The sequence below is a fragment of the Lactuca virosa genome, chromosome 5 (genome assembly GCF_052849685.1).
Source record: "Lactuca virosa cultivar CGN04683 chromosome 5, Lactuca_virosa_CGN04683_v6, whole genome shotgun sequence".
In the NCBI taxonomy this organism is placed as follows: Eukaryota; Viridiplantae; Streptophyta; class Magnoliopsida; order Asterales; family Asteraceae; genus Lactuca; species Lactuca virosa.
The window spans coordinates 422,273,500-422,287,122 of record NC_136430.1 but is presented as its reverse complement, the minus strand read 5'-3'; positions in this window follow the sequence as shown (position 1 = coordinate 422,287,122).

Below are 13,623 nucleotides of genomic sequence, written 5' to 3'. Positions count from 1 at the left end.
TATATCAAATTGTTGTTAGGATGACCCATTAGTATCATATGTTAATTATCAATATCACTTTAATATAACTTTTGAGCATATAGGATCCTTCACTTCATCATTCCAAACTTCATAAGGTATGTCATGAATATATATATATATATATATATATATATATATATATATATATATATATATATATGTAAATACATTTTAGGATACTATCCTCAAGTATAAAACTCTAGACAATTGCCAATGTAACGACGCAAACCTCAGAAAGTAAAATAAATACCATATATATATATATATATATATATATATATATAGAGAGAGAGAGAGAGAGAGTTATGTTCCAATGTGAACATTTTTCCCGTGAGAACATTTGAGAACACTTTTAGCCTATGAGTTCAAAAAACAAGCGTGTTTGTTATTCAAATACAAATTACCCACCTAACTTCCCCCACCATATTATATCATTCAAATACAAATAAGCGATGCTGGAGATGAAATCCACACAACCGTAGATCTGTTCGTCACTCACGTCCTCATCCTTCGCCGCCAACGATGGAGTCGTATTGGAAAATATCGTCGGGTGGTTCATGAAAGAGGTCCAAGTTGCAGAGTCACTTGAGGTCCTGTTTTAATCGTATACCGTGGTGGTCACCATTGACCTCAGGGGGCTGAGGTAGGAGACTTAAAAGCTTCATATTAACAGTATTTCTTCTTCTTTCTCTCTATGCCCTAAATCGATTTGTCGTTCCATCTCCACATGACGATGGTCAACTAGTGGATAAGGTTTGATTAATTTAAGTTCTAATAATTAGACAGGCCTATGTGAGGGTAATTATCAACTATTTGGATTGATTACGAGTTCGCTTTCACAGATTCAGTAATTTATAGTGTCATTCCACAAAATATATTATCTACACATAATACATCAGAATAGATTTGTGAACTTTTTGGCTAGTAAAGTTGATATTTGTAGCGTTTATCAATGTTGAAGGTGGTCACTCTTATCTCTATAATTACACACACACAATCACAATAGCTAGTAAAGTTGAATTGAATTTCATATCTTAATAGCCTAATAAGTAACCAACAATCATATAAAAAGTGATAAATTTAAGGCTTGACCATTAAGTCCTTCATAGAACACCAAAAGTGATTTAAAAGCTATTATGATCAATTTTCCCAAATCTGTCCTCCAACTTCTAAAATTCGTGCAGGTCAATAAGAACATCTAAAAATCATGAGACTTAGTTTTCTGGAAATCTTAGTTTATGTAACACCCATAAAATTTGAGCCAAATTAAACATTTGATTTCATTCAAAAAAACCATTAAGTTCATACATCTTGTTTTCAAAATAGTTTAATCATCAGAGTATCCCCCAGAACCATATTACATAAATCAAAACCATGAGGAGCGGTACGATCACGCCTTCGCCTTGCCACGATCTCCTGGAGTACCTGAAACAATACACTAAAATGTAAGCCCGAAAGCTTAGTGAGTTACCCCCAAAATACCAACCACATAACCATACACATATCAAATCATATCACAATACAGAACAGCCATGCACATCGGGTCTGCTGTGTGACTGGTCCGCCCGCACCGGGCCTTCAGTCCACCTGGTCCACCCTCCGAGTCTAGCCATGGACATCGAGTCTACAGTGTGATTGGTCCGCCCGCACCGGGCCTTCAATCCACCTGGTCCACTCTCTAAGTCTACAGTATGACTGGTCCGCCCACACCGGGCCTTCAGTCGGCCTGGTCCACTCTTCGAGCCTCGGCACGTCTGGTCCGCCCTCTTGGGGCCTTCAGCCTATCCGGACCGCTCGCTGGGCCTTCGGAATATCCGGTCCGCCCTGGGTATGTTGGCCTACAGCACAAAGCAGGACCCGCCTCAACCCAACCCCCGTCAAACAACCATGTGCACATAAAACATTTAATCACATAACAAATCCTTAACCAGACAACAGTCTAACAGATCACGTAGCATATCAACATTCTAACCAAGATTCCGACCTATCCGGTCACTAGCATAACATTACCCTATATACCGGGTACCGACCATAACCAGGTCACTAACATAACACCACCCTAAATACCAGGATGCAAATCTAGCAAAGCCATAACATAACATACAATACCCGGATTTCCATCCGATAAAGGGTCGGCCTTGGTGCCGTAGACCCTGTTGATATAGTGAGGATAACTCACCTGCAATTGCCGACTGAAGAGATACGACCAAGCTACTCCGACCACCGATACAAACTTCACCACAACACACTACCAAAGAACCAATTCCATAAATACCAAAAATTACCAAAATACCCTTGGAAGTCAAACTGGTCAACTCTTGGTCAAAGTCAAGTCCTCAGTCAAAGTCAACCTTCCAGGTTGACTCTACTCGCCGAGTTAACCCGTCGACTCGTCGAGTCCTCATACTCAGAAAACTCCCATAACACGACTCAACTCGCCGAGTCGCCAAAGACTCGTCGAGTTCAACGATCTCGGAATCCCATCCTGCCCAACTCACTGAGTCGCCAACCGACTCACTAATCCAAAGCTTTAACCACAAGAGATTGGGTTCTTCAACAGACTCGCCGAGTTGTTCTTCCAACTCGCCGAGTCCATACACATGTTCATACAACTCGTCGAGTACACCCATGTGACTCGCCGAGTCTCTTCAGTTCTCAATCCATACAGAGGCTTTTCAAGCCATGTAGGGGCTCCAATCCATAGATCCACTCTTCTACAGCCTAACCCTCACATAAAGTTGCAAACTTTACGTGAAACCAAGGAGATATAAGCCCAAAACACTCTAGGGCTAGGGTTTATGACAAAGAGGCTTCACCAATAACTCTTAGACAGGAGCTTTATGGCATTAAGGACCATCACAAGCTTAGATCTGGAGTAGCAACCTCAGATCTAAAATCCAAACCCGAAATAGATCTCAAACAAGCTAAGGAACTCCAAATCAACCACCAAGGATGAACCCAAAAAGGAAATAGCTTAAGATAATGGCTCCTTACCTCTGAGATGTGCCCAAACTGATGTAGATCCCGGATCTACACAAGCCCCTTGATGCTAGCCTCTAATTTCTCAAGCTCCTTCCACCAAATTCCTCTTCCAAGCTCCAATCTCCTCAACAATTAAGTCTCACACGAAATTAGGGTTTTCTGGAACTCTCTGGGGGATTAGGAGGCTGGGAGGAGGACATAATGTCCTTTAAATAGGGTGCAACCCTCGGGATTAGGGTTTTCTCATTCCAGCACCAACTCGTCGAGTCCAAGCCGCCGACTCGGCGAGTTGGCCACTTATTCCGCGATAGAACCCCGCTCCGACTCGGCGAGTAAGCGAACCTACTCGTCGAGTCCCTTTCCTAAATTTACACTTTGCACCCTTCAACTTCTTGCTTCCGAACTTGGGATGTTACAGTTTGTCTAGTATCTTCAAACTTTGAATCACATTTTGAAATTCCAACTCCTTGAGGGGTAAAATTGGCAATCTTCTCAGGCTGGTCCATGTTGTCACAGATTTCATGCATTGTCTTGAAAATATCATAATAAATTCATTAGAACTCCAAATGCTAAAAGTCCAAATCCTATAATTAGATATGGATGCATAGTTTCCCACATATAAAGGTACTGATGTAATTCTTAGTAGATTGGTACAGTTTATTCCAAGAGTGCTGAGTGGTCCAGAAAGTGACAACCTAAAGTTACTCACTTGTAATTTAAATATAAAATCAACCAAAAATCATTAGAATAAGATCTTTATATTCTAAAAAGATAAAAGGGGGAAATTTACTAATATTATTTTATCGAAATTTAAAAATCCGTTGAAAGGTAAGAAAACATATCCCCAAAAGCGCACTACAATCAAAGAGAAAATAAGAAAATATATACATAAGTTTTATAAAAGTAGTAAACCAAAGCACAAGATAAATAATGTTATAATTGTTGTGTAGGTTCTCGGAAAGAAAATGATCCATCTTGTTCATGCTAGCTGATTTTCAAGTTCAAGGAGGTGAGTTACATTAACTCTCCTATTAAGGAGGTGAGTAACATTAAATATGTGTAATCACATTTGATTAAGTACACGATAACAACTATTGAATCGAGATCATGAAAATGATTATTGTCCACATAAATCATATGTGATTAGATACATAAAATAACATGTGGTTATGTGTATCTAATGAAATATGATTTATGTGGCTAAGATTTATTTTCGCGTTCTCGATTCAATAATTTTTTTTTCCACTTTAATCATACGTGATTAAATACATTTAATCATATGTGATTATATGATTCTAATCACATATGATTTTATTTGGAAAAAATGAATATTGTCTATATAAATCATATGTGATTAGATACATATAATCACATGTGATTATATACATGATAACAAATATTAAACCAAGAACACAAAAACAAATCATTATCCAAACTAATCATATGCGATTAAATACATCTAATCACATGTGATTAAATACGTGAAAAAATTATTAAATCTAAAACTCAAAAGTGAATTTTGTCCATATAAATCCTATGTGATTAGATAAAGTTAATCATACGTGATTATATACATGAGAACAATTATTGAATCAAGAACGCGAAAATATATTTTTTTCTATATAAATTATATGTGATTAAATACATATAATCACATGTGATTAAATACATGAGACTAAATATTGAGTTGAAAACGTGGAAATGAATATTGTCCATATAAATCATATGTGATTAAATACATATAATCACATGTGATTAAATACACGAGACCAACTATTGAATGGAAAAAGAGTAATAAATATTGTCCACATAAATCATATGTGATTAAATACATATAATCACATGTAATTATACTTATCTAATCACAAAAGGTTTATGTGGACAAAATTCATTCTCGCTTTCTCGATTCAATAGTTTTTTTTTTTGTATAATCATATGTGCTTATATGTATTTAATCACATATGATTTATATGAACAAAAACGAATCTTGTCCACATTAATCATGTATGATTAAATACATGAGAAAATTATTGAATCGACGCAAAAATAAATATTACCCACATAAATCACATGTGATTAAAAACATAAAAAATTTTGTTGAAGAGAAAATGTGAAAATGAATCTTGTCAATATAAATCATATGTGATTAGATACATCATACATATAATCACATGTGATTAATTATAAGAGAACAACTAACGAATCACCAATGCGAAAATGCATGTTGTTCACATAAATCATATGTGATTTAAACATATAATCACATGTGATTATATATGTCTAATCACATGTTATTTATGTGAATAATATACATTTTTTTGTTATTCTCGTGTATTTAATCATATGTATCTAATCACATATGATTTATGTGGAAAAGATTCATTTTCACGTTCTCAATTCAATAATTATTTTTTGTCCATTTTATTCGTATTTGATTAAATACATTTAATCATTTGTGATTAAATACACAAGAACAACTATTGAATCAAGAATGCGAAAACGAATCATGTCCACATAAATCACATGTGATTAAATACATATAATCACATGTGACTAAATACACATGTGATTATATGTATCTAATCACGTATGATTTATGTAGACATGATTTATTTTTGTATTCTTGATTCAATAGTTGTTCTTTTACAACGTTAACCATATGTGAATATTGTACATATAAATCATATGTGATTAAATACATTTAATCACATGTGATTATATGTATCTAATCACATATGATTGAATACATATAATCACATGCGATTAAATTATATGTGATTAGATACAAATAATCATATATGATTAGATACATATAATCACATGTGATTATATGTATTTAATCACATATAAAAAAGTACATATAATCACACATGATTTATGTCATTATATGTATTTAATACAATGTTAGTGGTTATAGGTAATGGGTGGTGGTGATAGGTGATGGTGGTGGGTTGTGGTGGCGAGTGGTGGTGGTTTTGGTGGCTAATGGGTGGTGGTTGGTGGTAGTGTTGTGTGTTGGTAATGGTGGTGGGTACATATAATCACATAAATCTTGTCCACATAAATCATATGTGATTAAATACATATAATCACATGTGATTAAATAAATTAGAATAATTATTGAATCGACGGAAGAATAAATATTTTACATACGAATCATATGTGATTAGATATATATAATCACATGTGATTAAATACACAAGAACAACTATTAAATCAAGACGTGAAAAAAAATATTGTCTATATAAATCATATGTGATTAAATACATATAATCACATGTGATTTAATACACGATGCCAATTATTAAATCAAAAACACAAAAATAAATACGGCCCACGTAAATAATATTTTATTAAATACATATAATCACATGTACTTATATGTATCTAATCACATATGATTTACGTGGACAATATTCATTTTTGCATTCTCGATTCACTAGTTTTTCACGTGTATTTAATCACATGTTATTATATGTATTTAATAACATATAAATCATATATGATTCGATACATATAATCACATGTGACTCGATACATATAATCACATGTGATTATATACAAGAGAAAACCTAATGAATCAAAAACACAATAACAAATCTTTGTAGGTGGTGGTTGGTGGTGGTGATGGTTGTAGTGTTGGATATAGTGTCTAAGTCCATAACTTTATTTGGTATGTACTTGACCCGACCCGGCATGGTCCATTTGGGTTGCATGGCATTGCAATACTTGGATAGACTAAATGAGAGAATAAGGCACTTATGATTATTAATATATTATAAGTTCTAATATATTAATAATAGTATTATTTAATTAGTATTGATCAAGTATTAATCTAGGATTAATTTGGTGATCAAAGTGAGACTAATTAAATATATAGGGTTGATTATGACAATCATAAATTCTTTTATGGTGGATTAATGATCCATGGTTTATGGGTTATGGATGTAACCAAATGGAGCTCCATGGATAGTCCATGGGAGTTACAAATCCATGGGTCATGGGAAATCAAGAGTCATGACAATTAAGGGCATTCATGTGTAAACCCTAATTGTGACAACACTATAAAAGGAACCCTATGGCTAGCAAAATGGTGACCTAGTAGAGCTAGTGGACCTAGTGTTACTAGAGAGGGCATAACCAATTTTGAGTGCTAGAAGTATTCTCTCAAGTTATTCCAAGTCTTGTGGTGTTGTGTGAAGCATTTGAGGCACAACATTTGGGGTGCTAGGCTCACAAAGTCTTGAAGGAATCCAAGCAACAACAAGGTATGTATTTCTACTAGTTTTATGTTTTATGTAATCCCCATGCCATGCTAGTTAGGAAATAACCTTGAAAAAGAAATTTGCATGTATATAGAGAAAACATAGATTCAAGGTTATTAGGGTTGCATGTACACTTAGGAAGTGTTAGAATGCTCAAAACCCATCAGTGGTATCAGAGCCTAGGATTGTTTTCTGTATGCTTGATGCAAAACTACTTAAAAATCGAAAATTCTGCACTCTGACGACTGAACTCGCCGAGTCCATGGGGAGGACTCGCCGAGTCCATGAACAAATTCATTCTACTCGCCGAGTAGAATAGTGCACTCGGCGAGTAGAAGCGTGTTGGGCAGTTTTTTCGAGTTTTGTTGCTGGAAATGGATTAAGATCATTATCCCAATATGTTTTGGACTTGTAAAATCTGTTTTTCAAAATGATAATGATTATGTTAACCCATTTTACATGACTTTTATCAATTTTCAAGTATTGTATATGTTTATGTGATTTCTTGAAATTGCTTGACATGAATTTGTGTTCTTATGAGTTTTTAGAAGATCATAGGAATTATGTGTAACCACCATGTGTGTTTAATTCATGATCTTAATGGCTATGATGGTGTCCATAACTTGTCCTCAAGTTATGGATAACCAAAAGTCACTTCTTTTAATTATGATTAAAGAACTAAAGAGGTTTCATAAAATGAAGAGTCTTCATTTTTTATGAACCATTAAAACTCATAAGTTACAAATTGAAGAGACTTGGAATAGTTTCAAATCTTGCCCTCAAGTTTTGGAATTTGAAAAGTCTTACACTTTAATACTTTTATTCCAAATTAAACCTTAGATTTATAAAAAGTTTAAAAATCAACACTTATACTATTATTATAATTTTATTATATAGATATGTATAAGAATATGTCATTCTTACCGTTAGTAGGCCTCATTCACGAAGCCGGTCTATAAGGGGGGTATAAGGTTGTTGCCTATAAAATGGTGACTTAATGGGTGTCCACTCTCACCCACCGCTTCCTTGATCGGTGGAGGGTCGTTAGCCGAACGGGTAGGATACGACTTTAAATACTTGTTAAAAGTATAATGAATTATAAAGTAACTATACATTATAAATTCCCAATCTTAGTTACTTTAGGAAAATGTGAAATTGGTGCTAGCCCATAAAATTACACTTTGTACCTTACCAAGTCGTTAGTGGAGCGTGTGTGGTTAACCGGCACACTAACATGGACTAGTAAGAGTGGCAAAGGGTAACTTGACCTTATTATAGATCGGTGGAGCGTGTGTGGTTAACCGGCACATCGATTAGGTAATATTGTTGAGGGTAACAAGTCAATTTGTATGGTTATTCACACCTTGTTTGTGATCCTCGGCATCCCAGTCACAAACTTGAGAGGGCACAATCGAGATTCAAACATGCCATTGAAAAGTTCAATGTATCTCAAAAGATCTAGGAGTTTCAAAACCAATAAAACCTAATAATAAAATATTTCGTTCTTATGGTGGAAATTGGTAAATCGTCATTTACCTACCTTCAAATATTTTATAGTATGGATTACGGCATCCCTCTTCCAACTATAAATAGTTTGTTGGATCCTAGCCTTAATATTTCATTTGGGTGAATTATTAAGGATTCCTAATCTAATGAAACTTGTCTTTCTTTCCTTTCAGATGTCTTCCAACAATGCTTCTGGCTCAAACACAACAGGCTCCTTTTCCCTTATGAACTTGTGTGGTAAGGTCATCTTTGATGGATCCAATTTCAATGAGTGGATCAGAAACATCAGAATGATTACCCGCTATGAGGACAAAGAATATGTCCTCGATAGGGAGCTTAAGGTTGTGAATGAAGCCACTGCTACTCCTGAAGACTTTGCGGAGTTTGTTGCACATGAAAAGGATGCTACTAAAGTAGCATGCATCATGATGGCCACCATGACTCCTGAACTTCAAAAATCCTATGAAGATTTCTACCCCTATGAGATGCACCTGGATCTGATGGAAAGGTACCATCAGAGCGCGCGTCAGGAGAGGTATGAAATCATCTCCTCCATGATAACCGCAAGGATGAAGGATGGTGAACCCATCACTGGTCACTTGCAGAAGATGCAAAGGTTCGTTGACCGGTTGCTGAAGCTAAATGTTGACTTTCCTGAGGAAATGGCGATTGACATCATTCTCCATTCCTTACCTCCAAGTTATGATCAGTTTCGTATGACTTATCATATGAACAAGGAGGAAGTCACACTTAGCAAACTTCAAGGACTCTTAAGGACAGCTGAAAATGGCCTTAAGGGTAAAGCGGTTGCTACTTCTACTCCTTCAACAGCTCCTGTTCTGGCTATTGGGCAGGGAAAGGGTAAGAAGAGGAAAAGCACTTCGAAGGGTATCAAGGGTAAGACTAATGATGGTTCCTCTTCAAGTGGGACAAAGAAAGGTCCCATTACTCCTTCTTCAAACCCAAAGGAAGCACAGTGCTTCTATTACCAGGATAAGGGACACTTCAAGCGAAGCTGCCCTAAATATCTGCAAGATATAAAGGATGGGAAGGTTAAACCCACTCATGCAGGTATTTACACAATATTGTCTAACAACTCATCTAATGCTAATTCTTGGGTGCTTGATACAGGGTGTGGTATTCACATCTGTACTGATTTGCAGGCACTAAGAAGAAGTGAGCAAGTGGAGCACGGGAAGATAAACTTAGTCATGGGCAACAGGAAAGCATCACCTGTTACCAAGATAGGAGTTTATTCTTTATTGCTTAATAATGGGTTAATGTTAGATTTGAATAAGTGTTGTTACTCGCCCGAAATGGCGAGAAATATTATTTCCTTTCATGGCTTGTACAAACAAGGTTTTTCATTTTCATTTGATAATAAAAATGGTGCTATTAATGTTTATTACAATGATGTACTTTACTTTAAAGCATTACCTTGTGATGGTGTATATGAAGCCGTGAATGTTGTAGACAATCTAGGAAATAATGTGTTGTATATTGATTCTTCAGATAGCTTGGATAAAGCATCCTTGTGGCATTGTCGTCTTGGACATGTTAACAAGAAGCGCATAGGCCAACTCCAAAAGGCTGGAGTCTTGGAATCATTTGACCTCAAGTCAGATGATAGTTGCGAGTCTTGTTTACTTGGAAAAATGACAAAGTCACCCTTCACAGGTACTTGTGATAGGGGTGAAGGTTTGTTGGACCTTGTACACACGGATGTGTGTGGGCCCTTCAGAGTTGCTACAAGGGATGCTAATCGCTATTATGTGACTTTTACTGATGATTACAGTAGATATGGATATATTTACTTAATCAAGCATAAGTCAGAAACCTTTGAAAAGTTCAAAGAGTTTAAGCAGGAAGTGGAGAATCAATTGGGCAGGAACATCAAGATGCTCCGATCCGATCGGGGAGGAGAGTATCTTAGCATTGAGTTCCTTGACTATCTTAAGGAATGTGGGATTATCTCACAATTGACACCTCCCAGGACACCACAGTTGAATGGTGTAGCTGAAAGGCGCAATCGAATCTTGTTGGATATGGTTCGTTCCATGATGAGTCGAGCTTCGTTACCAATCTCTTTCTGGGGGTATGCCTTAGAGACTGCCGCCCATATCCTTAATCTAGTCCCTACTAAAAAGGTTGCCAAAACACCTCACGAGATGTGGACTGGGAAAGTTCCCAATTTGGACCACATCAAGATTTGGGGTTGTGAAGCTTTCGTGAGGCGTGAGACTCATGATAAGCTTGAACCTCGAAGTGAGAGGTGTATTTTCATCGGCTACCCACAGAGATCCTTTGGTTACCTCTTCTACAGACCCAGTGATAATGTGATTTTTGTAGCAAGAAGAGGAGTCTTTCGTGAGAGAGAATTCATAAGCCAAGGGGACAGTGGGAGGCAAATTGACCTTGAAGAGCTTCAAGAGTCAAGCGGTGAAGGAACCTCAAATGCTATCGACCAACCTGAGGAGGAAACTCCTGTTGATCCGATAGGTGAGTCTATACCTCCAAGACGTTCCACTAGGGTGAGGAACACACCTGATTTTTATTATGGTTATCACATCACCACTGAAGGTGATACGTTTATTAGTGATAGTACACTAATAGATTTGGATGAACCTAATAATTACAGGGAAGCCATGGCAGGCCCTGAGTCTGCTAAATGGAAGGAGGCTATGGACAGCGAGATTCAGTCCATGTATGACAATCAAGTTTGGAACTTGGTTGACAATGTACCAGGTCGTAAGACAGTTGGGTGCAAATGGATCTTCAAGAAGAAGACCGACATGGATGGGAAGGTACACACTTATAAAGCGCGACTAGTTGCGAAGGGCTTTACTCAAACTCCGGGAGTTGACTATGATGAGACCTTCTCACCAGTAGCTAAGATTAAGTCTATTAGAGTATTGTTAGCCATAGCTGCATTTCATGATTATGAAATATGGCAAATAGATGTCAAAACCGCTTTCCTTAATGGAAAGTTGGCTGAGGATGTTTACATGGCTCAACCAGAGGGTTTTGTCGATATAAGATACCCTAATAGAGTGTGTAAGCTTGATAAATCCATTTATGGATTGAAACAAGCATCTCGCAGATGGAATCTTTGCTTTGATGAGAAAGTCAAAGAGTTTGGCTTTTCTAGGAGTGAGGATGAGTCTTGTGTGTATGTCAGGGCTAGTGGGAGCATAGTTAGCTTCTTGGTGTTGTATGTGGATGACATACTTCTCATAGGAAACGACGTCCCAACCTTGCAGGAGGTTAAGTCCTGGCTTGGTAAGTGTTTCGCTATGAAGGACCTTGGGGAAGCTGCTTATATCCTAGGGATAAGGATATTGAGAGATAGGAGTAAGAGACTAATTGGACTTAGTCAAAGTACTTATGTGGATAAGGTACTGAAGAGGTTCAGTATGCAAGATTCCAAGAAAGGAGAATTACCAATCCAGAGTAATGCCAAGCTGAGTAAGACTCAAAGTCCGAGTATAGAGGCTGAGATAGCTGAAATGAGTCATATACCATATGCTTCCGCTGTGGGCTCGATCATGTATGCTATGACTTGTACTCGCCCTAATGTGGCCTTTGCTTTGAGCATGGTCAGTAGATATCAAGGGAACCCTGGCAGGACACACTGGACAGCGGTAAAGAACATTCTCAAGTATCTGCGGAGGACTAAGAATTGGGTCCTTACCCTCGGAGGCAGTGATGACTTGAGAGTGGAAGGATATAGCGATGCTAGCTTCCAGACTGATAGGGATAATTTCCGCTCTCAGTCGGGCTGGGTCTTTATCCTAAATGGAGGGGCAATTACTTGGAAAAGTTCCAAGCAGGAGACAGTAGCTGATTCTACTTGTGAATCAGAGTACATAGCAGCAAGTGAAGCAGCTAAGGAGGCGATATGGCTAAAGAACTTCATCGGAGACCTTGGAGTTGTACCAGCTATAAAAGAGCCAATGGAAATTTTTTGTGACAATGAAAGTGCAGTTGCTTTGGCTAAGGAACCAAGAGATCACGGGAGATCTAGGCACATTGACAGAAAATACCATTTCATCAGACATCGAATAGAAGAAGGACTCCTCGTGGCTAAGAGGGTATCATCAAATGAGAACCCGGCAGATCCCCTCACGAAGGGACTGAGCAGGGTTAAGCATTTACAGCATGCGAGGCGCATTGGGCTGAGGGATGATATTAGTTTCAATAATTAGATTCCTGAAACTTGTAAAATGTAATTGACATTTGATGATAAATAAAAGTTGTTATTTATTTATGAGTAAGGTGTTACTATCTTGTGTTGATTGTTTACTATGTTTCAATTTTGCATGTTTTTACTTCCAGAATAATTATGTTATTATTCAAACCATCCACAGTCAGTCAAACTTTGGAAGTAAGTATTGATTTAAGACTGTCATGAATTTGGCTTGTATGATTTGTCTAAAGTGCTTTGGACAATGCAATGGTTGCTACAACATTCATGAGTACTCATAAGGGCTGAGTATTGAATCCAACCCACGCTCACTTGCATCAATTCATGGAATTTATCTCGAGTGATCGTGAGACGGTAATATCATATGAATCTTCAAACCTAGAGATATGAGTTGTTGACTATGAGTTGGTTATTTATTGATTGTACGAAAACGCATTGGTAACTCGATGTTATAAAACGTGCCTTTGTGTGTAATTCAACAAGTAGTTAGTACAAGCATATCAGTCGAAGTTTATCTGTTCCTTCTAGAAATAGAAGCGATATCTGGGCCCCTCGATGATTTGGTTTTGACCTATGTACCGGGCCCGGTCAGAACCTAATTGATGTGTTCAATTTAGTTCTATGTCGAAACAAATCAGAGATCGA